The sequence below is a fragment of the Hibiscus syriacus genome, unplaced genomic scaffold (genome assembly GCF_006381635.1).
Source record: "Hibiscus syriacus cultivar Baekdansim isolate YM2019G1 unplaced genomic scaffold, ASM638163v2 tig00111036_pilon, whole genome shotgun sequence".
Taxonomy (NCBI): Eukaryota; Viridiplantae; Streptophyta; class Magnoliopsida; order Malvales; family Malvaceae; genus Hibiscus; species Hibiscus syriacus.
In genome coordinates this window covers 98,576-110,671 of record NW_024062963.1, presented here as the reverse complement: position 1 = coordinate 110,671, position 12,096 = coordinate 98,576, and the positions used below count along the sequence as shown (strand labels likewise).

The window sequence follows — 12,096 nt, the reverse complement described above, 5'->3', positions numbered from 1 at the left end:
CTAACATCAAAACATAAAAAATCTTTCATCAATCTTTCAAAATCCTTAAACCCTACATAAACCCCAACTTTCAATATCAACACATAATCATCTTCACCATGAAATGTTGGTACCAAATGATAGAGAATTTCATGTATATTAATTCTTTATTTCACAACTTAGTCCAAAAAATCAATCATGTAGCCTTAAAAATCAAAAATAAAATTCTTACCTCAACACCATGGTAGTTTCAACCCTAGCTTGGATATGTGCTGAAAATATGTTGATTTCTCTTCATTATTCTAGTATTTAATAGATAGTACACTTGGCATTTAACTAATTTAATTGAATTTAAAATTCAATTCTTAAGAAATTCAATTTTTACCATTAATGAACCTTGATAATTACCAAATTCCATTGCCATATTCTCCATTAAAATATTCCTTAATCAAAGATAAAAAACTTGAAAATTACATTTTAGTCACTAAAATTCCACTGTTCGACTAAATCTGAAATATTACGCTGAACTGAGCTAAATTTCTCTGATCTAAAATATGGAAATAATATTTCCAACCATTTTCTAACGTTCTTCAATTTTTTTTTGAAATTTCAACTCGATCTGATTATCCAATTCTTATGTCGAAGTTTATCATTTTATAGTTTTTAACACAAATCTCGTATAAAAAATATGATTCCTACGAAAATTTTCATTTTAGACCAAACTATTCATTTACGAGCTAAAATCCATAACTTTTTAAAATTTCATTTTTGGTCCCTAAACTTTTACAAATTTATACTTTAACCCTTAAGCTTTCAAAACTTATATTTTAGTCACTAGTCAAAATTTGGGATACTACACAAATGCCTAGGAAATTTATCTAAAGTGCTGAAGAGATGCGAAGAGGCCAACCTTGTGCTCAACTAGGAGAAGTGTCACTTTATGGTGACAAAAGTAATTGTGTTGCGCCACAAAATTTCTCGCCGCGACATCGAGGTTGACAAGACCTAGGTAGAAATGATTGAGAAATTGCCTCCACCCACCACTATGTAGGGTATAAGGAGTTTCATGGACATGCATGATTCTATAGGCGATTCATCAAAGATTTCAAAGCCTTTATGTCTTTTGCTATAGCAAAATCAACCTTTTGTGTTCAATTATGATTGCTTCAGTGCATTCAACGAGGTTAAGAAAAAATTGTCACAGAACCAATAGTTATTCAACCTAAATGGAATGCTCCATTCGAGCTGATGTGCAATGCTAGTGATGACGCAGTGGGGGCGGTACTAGGGCAAAGGCAAGGTAAAATATTTCATGTGATCTATTATGCTAGTTGTACCCTTAATGATGCATAACTTAACTATACCACCACTGAAAAAGAATTACTTGCCATGGTATTCGCTTTTGATAAGTTTAGGGTACAACTTTAGGCACTAAGGTAATTGTGCATACCGATCGCTCGACCATTAAATACTTAGTGAATAAAAAGGATGCAAAACCTAGGCTTATTAGATGGATACTATTGTTGCAAGAATTCGATCTAGAGGTTAAAGATAGAAAGGATACCAAGAACCAAGTAGCATATCATATTTCTAGTCTAGAAAAGAAAAAAAAAATTCCAAGACATGATTGAAACCAATGAGGAATTTCCAAACGAGAAAATATTATTTGCTGCAACAACACTGTGGTATGTTGATATAGTTAATCTTATTTTTAGTGGTATTATGCCTCTAGATTTATCTTTCCATAGAAAAAAAAGTTCAAACATGATATGCGTCACTATTATTGGGACGTACCATTCCTATTCAAGTAATGTACCGATCAAATGATTCAAAGATGCATCCCCGAAGAAGAACCCAAAGAAATCCTATTCCATTGCCATACATCCCCGTGTGAATGGCACTTTGGTAGCACTAGGACTACTGCAAAGGTCCTACAATCTAGTTTTTGTTAGCCCACCTTGTTCAATGATGCGTATGAATTCTATAAGTCATGTGATCGCTGCCAACACACTAGGAACATATCAAAAAGAAATGAGATGCCATGTCAAAATATTTTTAAAGTAGAGCTCTTCAATATATGGGGGATATACTTTATAGGACCATTCTCATCATTCTTTGGTGATTTGTACATACTTTTAGCTGTGGACTACGTATCTAAATGGGTTAAGGCCGTAGCAACTCTGAAGAATGACTCTAAGACCGTGTTAAATTTTTTGCACAAAAACATCTTCACACGTTTTGGAGCACCAAGGGCAATCATTAGTGATGAAGGTACCCACTTTGACAACATATTAATTGCCAAGGCACTGCAAAGTGTTGAGTTAATTGATCGATGAAATAGCCAAGAGGGGGTGAATTGGCAATAAAAATTTTGGTGGAAGTTTTTGCAGAAAATAGAAAATATTTGCAAAACAATTTAGAGTGGTTCGACTTTCTCAACCAAAGTCTACATCCACTACCTTAGCTATCCACACTAAGGATTTTCCAGCAAATTCACTAATTTGTTCTTTCTTTTGAGGACAAAGAGTAACCTTACAACTCCCTTAAGAATTATACCCTAAATTCTTGAGAACACTCTCTCCCAAAGAGAAGATTACAAATTCGTAAACTTACAGAAAAACCTCACTAGGCAATATGTTTGTACAATTCTAGAACAAAGAAAGAACACTAAAAAATGAATACAATTGAGTACAAGTAGTGTTCTTGAAAGTAAAATGAATATTGAATGAAAATTGGCTTGAATGGCTCAAACTTGATGTTTAAGGCGTTCTCTTTGTTTCTCTCACAATTCTTGTTGATCAGTGGCTCATCAGGTTGTTTAAATACACATTGAATCACTTCTGAACGTTGGGGATCATTGGTGAAGTCAATAGAGCTGTTATAGTGTGAAAACCATTAAAAAATCTGTTGGGAGTGTATATGTATTGGTACACTCTCAAGGTGTATCGGTACACTGTGTGTAAAATTCAAATATTTTGACTGTTATATGACTGAGTGTATCGATACACACTAGGTGTATCGGTACACTAATTACATTCGATGTTTGGTATGTATCGATACATTCAAGAGTGTATTGGTACATCCCTATGTAAAAAATTATTTCAAAAATATTTTAAGACCCATACACAATTTTACACTTAAGGATTAAAATTGACATTTGAAAAACTTAGAGTAATATTTTGATATTCGAATAATTTAATCGAATATACTTTAAAAATGATTATAAAATCTTAAAATTCAATAACACCCAATTTGTTATATTAAAACATCAAAATGTTTTCAACACAAAGATACGATGTGCACCACAAGATTGTCACAGCATACCACCCCCAAACCAATGGACAGACTGAGGTCTCCAACCGTGAGATCAAGCTAATACTTGAAAATGTGATAAAACCAAGGAGGAAAGATTGGTCGCCAAAATTGGATGAGGCATTGCGAGCTTACCGCACAACTTTCAAGATGCCACTAGGGATGTCCCCATTCAAGTTGATTTATGGAAAGGCATGTCGCTTACCTGTGGAACTGGAACACAAGGCTTTTTGGGTTGTTAAGAAACTCAACATGGATGCAAAGCTAGCTTGAGAAAAAAGGATGATGGAACTAAATGAAATGGAGGAGTTTAGAGCTCAAACTTATGAGAATGCTCGTCTCTATAAGGAAAAAAATAGATAAGTGGCATTACAAAAAAAAATTGTCACGATAATTATTTTCGAGCCAACAAGTACTCCTCTACAACTCTAGGCTCAAGTTGTTTCAAGGCAAGTTAAAATCAATATGGTCAGGGCCTTTCATAGTGCATCAAGTGCATGTCCATAGAGAAGTAAAAATCAAGAACTTAGAAGATGGGATAATTTTTAAAGTGAATGACTAAAGACTGAAGGCCTATAATGGAGCCCTCATTGTACAAGACAAGTTGGCGTTGCTGCTCCATGATGCATGAGATTTTTCCCTTTTACCTTGAGAATTTCTTGCCACAAAATTTTATTTTTGCATTTTGTTCATAAATAATTTAATTTATTTTAACTTATACATTGAAGCACATATTGCTACCACATCAGCACATATGTCCGATGACATAGATTTTGATAGCCCACTCCTACTCAAAGGTGTCGTACCCATGCATCCAGGTAAGTCGACCCACCATAATGAGGCATCTCCACCACATTTGCATTTCCATTGCAATTAGATTAGTTTAATTCACTTGGTTTTCATGCATTGAGGACAATGCATCCCTCAAGTTTGGGGGAGGTATTGTATTCATGCTTAGTCATTTGCATTGAAAATGTTTAGTAGAATTTTTTTTGTTACGACATGAGTTAGGACCGGGTTAGTTACTTGGAATAAGTTGATGATGCTCGATAATGATTAAAAAAATTTCCATTGCTAGAAATTATTGTACATGACTGTTGAGGATGATAGAACCAATCCTAGGACTTAATTCTTTGTGACTCTTTGAACACGATTGTATGTTTTCTATGGTTGAAGAACTTAGAAATTTTTTTATGAAAGAACTTTTGTGCACCGTGGTATAAAGTTCTGGTAATGAACATAACTGTTATATCAATGCATGAAAAGGCTACTTTAAACTCCTTAATGTTGTGAATTGTGTTGAATTACTAATAAATGCATCAGAATAGCTGTAGAGGGACACTCCCGTGTGTGATGACATTGCCTAGAAACCCCATTAAATAAATGGAAGCCTTAGTACATCAGTGAATGAAAGTAGTCACGAGATAACTCTGACTGACTAGCTCGGGGATGGAAAGTATGCATCGATTCATCTAAAGTGTGTGATGGCAGTTGTGATAGGTTGACTCCCCTTGTGCAGTGTAAAAAATTGAAAAGTTTAAAAGTTTAAATGTTGAATAAATAGGAGTAAATTTTGTGATTAATAAATAATTTTATGCCTTGGAAAAACAAAAGAATTTACTTAAGTAATTTCTAATTTTGTCAACCGACTAGATACAATTACGCACACACACTTACAAAAGATATTGACCTAGGGAAAAGTACTTGATTTCTCAATTAGTCTAGCATGTTGAAGCCAAACTTTTTCTCGAGGGCTGAAATTTTAGACCAATTGATTGTCATGATTTATATTTCACCATATCATTTTATTTTTCTGTTGCTCATTATCCATTGCTTGAGGACAAACAATAACTTAAGTTTGGGGTGTGATAAATCCGTAAAAAGACTATATTTTGGGTCTTTTTACTTAAGTTATTGATTTTCTAAAAGCTATTGTCATAAGAATTTTAGCTACATATAATTGTATTTAGGGCATTTATCATTGCATGTGGTGGAAAGCTTTGTTCCGGTTAGTTTTTCTTGATAAAACTGATGATGCTGATGAGAAGGGTCATGTGTTGGTTGTGATGATGCAGGTGATAGAAAATGATCGATGAGAAAATTATTTGCCATGACAATTTCAGAGCGAGGGCCAAAGGACATGATGATGATGACCATGAGGAATTTTTCGTTGTTGTAAGTTTTTCTTGCAAGTTTGGACACAATACAAGACAAATTACCTGACGTCATGTGACCAGTTGTCCAAGGCACCTCACGTGAATCCCCTGCCCCTGTTGATAATTTGGGATCACTGCTAGGATCCTTTCTTTCATGAAATGGGCATGAATTTAAGGGCATTTAAGGGAATTTTAAATGGCACAAAACCCTAGAAAATCCCCACTATAAATAGGAAATGATGCCCACGATTCCAAAGAGGCACTTACCTACCCTAAAAGCTTTGGAAAGGCGACTGTAACACCTTCTTCTCCACCTTTCTCCTCTCTTCCTTTCTTGTTATCCTCCATAGCTGGGCTTTGCTAGAGTAGCAGTTAGGCCTTCGAGAAAGGCTCGCCCGCTGTAGAGGTCCATGGTGGTGGTATGAAAGTCACAACAACAATCTTTTTTGGGAGTTTTTCTTCTCATTGTTCTTCATTTCTTATATTTTCTAAGGGGCTTATATTTAATGAATATTTTGGGATGATTTTAGCCACACCATAAATTGTTCTACTTGGTGTTGGATTTTTTGGGATGATGTTTTTATTTTGTGTTTAATGGATGATTAAGTATGTTTATGTTTATGTTATTTTGTTCATTGTTTTAACTTTATATCGTAGCATTGTAAGAGCTTTTGAGAGATTGTTTGATGCCATGACTTAAAATTCTTAGTCTTTGTAAGAGCCATTGAGAGAAAGTTGTTTTTCTAAGAGTAGATACCTAATATCGAGATAGTTAGGTTAGATCTATGTTAAAAAAGAGCCAATCCAGGATTGTGAAGTTTTAATTTTCCTTAGAGATAAGGAGATGGTTTCAAACGATTAAAAGGGATAACACTCATTCGATAGGCTAGAGTCACAATTTACGCTGAGAGGTATTGCATGACAATAGTTTTATCATGTTCCTTACTAGAGATGGCCTAGGAACACTTTTAGGAAATCCTGTCGGGCATCATAGGCATAACATACTTAGATAATCCTAAGCATAGAATAATTTCTCGTTGTAGCAAATCCAACCCAAATGATCTATAAGAAATCTTGCCTTAGTAATTTTTTATTATTTACTATTGCATAAATTTCTTGCCACGACACAAAAATTCATGCTCACTTCACTTCACAAAAATTTCTTACCATATTATATTTTTCTATTTGTTCATACATATGCCACATCATATTTTCCCTTGTTTATATCATTAGACTTAGAAACTAAGGATTATTTAGTACACATAACTCCTAGTTATAGCTTGCTTTAAAGAATTTCCCCAATTCCTGTGGAGACGATACTCACTCACTACTATATTACTTGCATCAATTGTGTATACTTGCGCAGATTTACGTGTCATAACACAAACTTTTACACTCAAACAAGTGTCTATTCTGGCAATTTCGGTTCTACTTGGATATTCATGGGGGTGGAATCATCAGTATTCTTTCCCCCAAACTTATCTTGTTGGTTGATTTGAGTGCCACTCCATAGTGTGAGTGCCACTCCATAGTGTGAGTGCACTGCATTGCTCCTTGCTATGCGTTTTAGTGACCTTAGTGTCACTTTGTAGACAACATAGTTGGCGTTCTTGTAATGTCGTAGCAATCTGACCAACCTGACCTTCCAAATCTCGCAGAGATGTGCTGTGACTTTGCAATAAGGTTCCTTGATTTTTGATAGCTAAAGAATTCTCTTGCAGCATAGTTCGTGTGGTTGTTATAAATTCTTGAATGGTAGCCTCTAGTGGGCTAGTATTAGATGAAGATATTGCCCCCTTGTTGGAATTATACCAAAGCATATTCGATTGAAAATCTTGGGGCTTGTTAATAGTCTGTTGTCGAGATTGATGACTAGTATTAGTTGCTCCTTGTTCCCCATGAAAAATTTGGATACTGACGCCATCCTGGATTATAAGTGTTGGAGTAGGTATTGTTGTTGTTGCTTTAGTTAAAATTCCCCACATAGTTGATAGATTCCTAATTTCCTTGGCATTCACTCTCATGGTGATTGCCACGACATAATAAGCATGCTGAATCGACTAATTTCACTTCTTTCACCTCATTGGAATGTTGCATATCTTTAGCATGTTTGTGATAGCTGAGAGTTTGGCGGACAAAAAATCCCTAGCATCAAGCTCAAAAGTCCCTTGTGTTTTCCTCCCTATTTCAAGCCTTGCAGAAGGAAACTGATAGTCATTATTGGTAACCCTATCAAGAATGTCAAATGTCTCTTCAGGTGATTTGTCTAATAATGTGCCATTTGTCGAGGCATTTAGAATACTCCTGGTGGGTGCATTGACTCCATTGTAGAACATCAAAACTTGAGTCAAATCTTGAAATCCATGATTAGTACACTTGCGAAGAAATCCTTTATAATGATTCAACACTTATACATAAACTCATCAGCAGCTTGCCACAAGGATGCTATGTCATTTCTGAGTTGAGTGTTCATGTTTGGCAGATTATACGGCAACAAAAAGCTTTTACATAGATAAACCCATGACTCTATCGAACCGGATAAAACTCCACTCAACCAAGCTCTCGCTCGATCGTACAAAGAATAGGGAAATACTTTAAGCTTTAACACATCTTCATGCACTCCTTATTGCCTGAAAGAATCACACACCTCCAAGAAAGCACGATTGTGTTGCCTAGCATCTTCCTAAAGCATACCCCCAAACTATCCTATGAAATTCAGCATGTTGAATATGACTGGCTTGAGCTTGAAGTGGGTTGCATGAATCTCATGTCCAACAATGCCTAGATTGAGATCATCCAAAATAAGAGTTAAATGATCTCGAATAGCTCTAGGTCGGGGTATAATTCTAGCATTAAGATTTGTCGCAACATTTGGATATGCTGGATCTTGCACTTGTTGAACACCTTGGTTTATATCGTTGTTCATAGCTCTATTAGCATGTTGAACTCTTCTTCTTTGTCTGAAAATTTGTTCAATCTCAGGTACTAAAGGATAAAGATATTCCTCAACATGCCTTCTGGACATGTAATGACAAAGCCTGAAAAAGGAAAAAAAGAAAATAACAAGTAAAACTATTCTAGAAATAAAGAAGTGAAATAAAAATGCTATAACTAAATTGTAAAACTCCCAATTACCAATCCTCGGTAACGGTGCAAAAACTTGTTGCGTGTTGTGAGTACTATAAATTGGACGTAAATTATGAGCAAGTATACATAATCGCACAAGTAATAAAGAGTGAGTGATTATCTTTCCCACGAGGATTGGAGGAAATTGAAAGTTAAGTTATAGCACACATATTAAACTACCTAAGTCAGTTAATATGGTGGTATGCAAAAATGAGAGTAGAGTGGCAGAATGGAGTGACTTTGAATGGTATTGTGGAAATGTGATGGCAATGTGAGATGTGATAGTAATACGATAGATGAAAATATTGTGACAAATGAAAATGTTTAAAATGTAAGTAACTGAAAATGTCAAAGCAAAATGAATTGTGAATTCAGAAATAAATGAGAAGACTTGATAATCCTCACACGACAACCTACTATAGGAATGAATGGTGGGGTTCCTAAATAATCTTAATCTTTAACTCTTAGAATGATTTGAGTTTCTATGGTTTATTTGCTCAACAGAGTTTACTAATAGTGTCTCTACACTTTCTCGAGTCAAGGGAACCACTGCAATACCTCTCAGCGTGAACAGAAACATCTAACTTATCGAATAAGCACCACTTCTTTTATTCATTGAAATCCTACCTCTACTTCTCTCGAACACTAAGTAAGATTAGGCTCTAGTTTTTAGCTAAAACCCATTGCTCACGTAGATCCTCCCTTAGTTTATCTCGAACACTAAGGATCTATAGCATAGTTTCTCTCGAACACTAAGCATTGTACTTAAGAAATGGACACTCTCATGCCTCCTACAATCTCAAGTAATATAGCACGAAGAGCAAAACAAATAGATGAACATAAAAATATCAAACTTTTATTAAAACAAGTACTCAATCATCCATAAAAAAACCCACACCATATAAAGCTTAGTTCATGGTGGGGTTCGAAACATCCATAAAAGTATTCCAAACTATACAACCCAACAAATCAAAAGTAAAATAAAGCATAAGGGTGGAGGATACTCACAACACGCATTGTCGGTTGCTCATCGGCCACCATGAATGTCACCTTAGCGAGCTAGCTCCTCTCTGACGCCTAGCACGCTACCCCCTTGAGCTTGACTATAGAGGAGACCCTTGAAAAGATTAAAGGGGGAAAAAAGCTGGAAGCTTTCTAGCTGCCTTGCTTAGCTCACTCTTTCCTTCTCTCCAGAATCCTCTTCTAGCTTTGTTCCCACCTTTTCTATTTATACAAAGGGAATTTCTTAGGTTTTAGTGCAAAAAATTCCCTTTGTACCGTAAGGTACATTCATTTTACATGAAGGTGGTGACAAAGGAGGTTGTGGTCCCCTCCTAGGCGGTTGGTGGCAAAAAACACGTGAGTGTGTACAGTTGGCAACTCCCATGAAAATATCTTCTTCATTTTTATCTTTTTTTGCATATAGTGGCTGTCCCATTTTGCCTCAGCAATTCTCCTCGCTCGCCATCTTGAAATGTTGCGACAATCCTCCATGTTCTCCTTCTCCTTCTCCTTCTCCTTCTCCTTCTCCTTCGTCGACCTGCACATCACCAGCAAGAGCATAACCTTCCCCGTAATATAGCACCACTTATAAATAAAAATGCCACAAGAAAGTTAAACCACCAAATGCAATTAAATGCTCCTAAATGAACCTATATGAGCTCTAAGACAACCAATAACTTAAGTAAAAACACCCTAATATAGTCTTTTTACGGAGTTATCAAATATTAGTCCAAATATAAAATGAAACATGAAAATTCAGCCTGAAGAGTTTCCTTTCTGTAATCTTAGTTTGCAACGGTTCTATTAAAATTGAATCATGGATTTATTATTCAACATATATGGCTCAAAAAATCATAGAAGCAACTTTTTTTTCTTTGTTGATATCCTGACAGTCCACTGTGTAAGTGGAGGGGAAAGCTGTGCTGAAATTCGCCCTATGTTATGGCTTCCAAAACCTGCAAAATATTGTCCGGAAAGTTAAAACACGGAAATGTGATTATCAGTATGTGAAGGTTATGGCATGCCCTTCAGGTTTCTGCTTCATTGTACCATTTTATATATATTTTAATAATGAATTGGATTTGAAACGTTCGTTTGTAACTTTTTATTAGGGTCTGGATGTTCATTTTTAGCATAAGAGTTGGGTATTTTTTAACGTTTGCATGTTGCTTGAATGGTGGAGGGCAAATCAAGCCAAGGCCATGACAATATCCGAAGGAGTTAATCAAATCACTAGTAACTGTTTACATGGAAAATGTGAGTTTCTACGCCTAGTTATGAATATGGCCACACGTTTTTTTAAAAATTTAAGCTTCTATGCTAGCAATGTTGTATTGCTACAATTGAACTGATTTCACATGCTACGTGAAGCTTAACGTTTACATGCATATGCAATCAAGCACTCTTCCGAATATCCACATATCACGAAAGTTCTAAGTGGGGAGAAACTCTGTATCTAATCCTTTTTTGTTTTAGATTTTCTTTTTCTTTATTAATTTAGGTCTTGGAAGCGGATCCTTTCAAGAACCCTGTGGTGAAACGGTTGTATGATGAGTGGCTTGAGCACCCGGTTCGGAAAAAGCTAAAAGGCACATGCACACGGGCTATCACCAGGTTGTAAAAAGTAGCACTGCTCAGTTGCACAATTGGTAAACAATTTCTAACATCTGGTTCTGTTCAACATGGGGACTTTCCCTCTGTTGTCTCTCCTTGTGTGCATTTCTTTCTTGGCAGCTGTGGATCGTCGTTGCCTGGTCGTTTGATCCTCTCTGTATTTGCAATTGCAAGGAGACAAATTTGGATAAGGAGATATTTTGTTTGGAAGAAAATTATTTCTTATCACATCCTTCTTTTTTTGCTAAATGGGTATCGTATCAAATACGATATGTGTTCGATACTGGCATACTCATCTGTCTTGATCTTTTCATGCATTCGATCATACTCATGTCGGGAGGTGTGTTTTTGTACATACTTTAGGGGGGAAATGTCTTTGTAACATAGATCTTTTACGTATATGTTGTACCTGTATTATATATTAGACGGAAAGGAATTGACTTGTGTTCTCAAGTATCTTGAAACGTTTATAGCATATATTGGTGTCTAGTGGTGAGCAAATAGTTAAATTTATCTGGTTCTTTTTTTTTTCTTTATCGGACTTAACAATCAAATACAAAAACAGAATCAACCCGCCTTTGTGGTCTAAACTGAATCAACCCACTTCCGGTAAGGCAGTAAACATATATTCATATTACACTGTTTAAGCTGAAGCTTGAAAAGTTTGTAATGATGAAAAACAAAACAAAAATTGATTCAAAATGGCAAAACGCATTTAAAATTAAAAATCAACAAACAGTAGTTGGCACAACCATTATAAGACTTCAAGAGAGAGCGATACTGCAGTTATAGACAAGGTCCTTATCTATAAAATACAACAAAACCTCTTGGGTTTCTAGTTCAACCAAGTGTCAAATGTCGATTTTTTTTGCCTAATACCGGAAACCCGTAAATTATTTGCCCAATA

At 35.6% G+C, this 12,096-nt stretch overlaps 1 pseudogene; it reads left to right on the top strand.

The window, feature by feature from the left end:
* The first annotated feature begins 10,323 nt into the window (after positions 1 to 10,323).
* Positions 10,324 to 11,228, top strand: LOC120151248 (annotated as a pseudogene).
* Positions 11,229 to 12,096: the final 868 nt, after the last annotated feature.